Genomic DNA, 1,531 nt, shown 5'->3' with positions numbered 1-1,531 from the left:
TCTTTACAGTTGGAGGGATAAGACTGGCTTCACAGCCCAGACCCTGATGAATCCTGTTTGGTGAAGGCTTTTTCTGAAAGGGAGGCAAGAATCAGTCAAACCAAACAGTGTTGCTGTATTGCTGGAATTCAGGATTTTTCAAACTGTAGGTCATGAATACACTCATGGATAGGGAAATCAATTCCGTGGTCACAGCAGCATTGTTTTAAAGAACGAAACAAGATGGAATAGAACAGAAAATACCAAAGTACATCATACACTGGGAGAGTCACTATTGTTCCATGGATTCTCTGTGTGTGTGTTTTAATGCAAAATAGAGTTCTCATTGTGCACTGTAGTCCAAAGTGCCCAGAAACCACTGCAAACCCACCCTCCATGGTGGCGGAGTGAGAGGCGCACCCATGTCTTTTCTATTCCACATACATGCGGCTGTGGGAATCTGGAAGTCATTTTTCGCCAGGCCTGATATATACAGAATGAAACAAAAAACAAAAAACATAAAACTGTAGTGAGGGCAGATGATAGCCTGGGCTTGGGAGCCGAGCAGACTTACGTTTCGGCTCTGGCATTTCTCAGCATTGTCTGGCTATATCACCTTGGGAAAGTGAGCTACCTGAGATTCCATTTTTGCCTCTGTCCAATAGGGATATGATGCTTATCTTGCGTGACCCCCAGGGATGAATGGAGTAAGACAGTGAGTGTAAGGATGTGGCACAGCATGGCGAAGGCTGGTATACGGTGGCTTCCCCTAAAGCACGAGCTTCCTGTCCTTTCCTTTCCTGTAGGTTTTAAAAAACCAAAGGAAGCCCACCCCTAATGGAACATCACATATCTATTTTGTTCAGTTTTTACTTAGTGTTTTAGGCAATGCTGGGAGAATCTGGAACATTATCCTATTCTGCAGGTACAGCCTGAGGTCTAGAAAGTCATAGGGATTGAGAGACACATCTTCTGTGCAATGTCATTTAATGCCACATTGAGAATTTCCCAAGAGGAGGTAAGAATGGGGCTTGCAAACAGAGTGCTCATTTATAATCCTTACTGTAGAAAACCTTCCAAAGCCCAAGTGAACATTTAGGAGCTTTTACTAATGTTTTAGAAATGTGGATAACCAACTGTTTTTTCCATTTCTTTTAAAATATGAAATATTTCTCTTTCATTACAAGGTAATGTTCTGAAACCAGAATAAATCATTACAGCACAAATATACCTGTTACAAGAAGAAAAATGATAAAGAAATAAAGCCAGAAAAAAAGGAAAATGTTGGTGTGCTCAGAATGATGATTTATAGCATAATTTGTCTTTGGACCCCTTCTAGAAAAACCAACATCTGTGTCTTAATGGATGAATTCAAAAAATGGATAGAAGGAGTTTGCTAATCCACACAGGCTTGTTTTAGGGCAAAACTGTAATCGATTACATTTTACATCCTGGCAGTGTCTAGCGTTCCACTCAGGTTCACCTGAAAACTTCATGACCACATTCTATTTTCCTGTGTCTTTCATCATTATTTGAACAATTTCTAACAAAA

The sequence above is a fragment of the Hylobates moloch genome, unplaced genomic scaffold, assembly GCF_009828535.3.
Source record: "Hylobates moloch isolate HMO894 unplaced genomic scaffold, HMol_V3 SCAFFOLD_16, whole genome shotgun sequence".
NCBI lineage: Eukaryota > Metazoa > Chordata > Mammalia > Primates > Hylobatidae > Hylobates > Hylobates moloch.
This window is presented reverse-complemented; position numbering follows the sequence as displayed.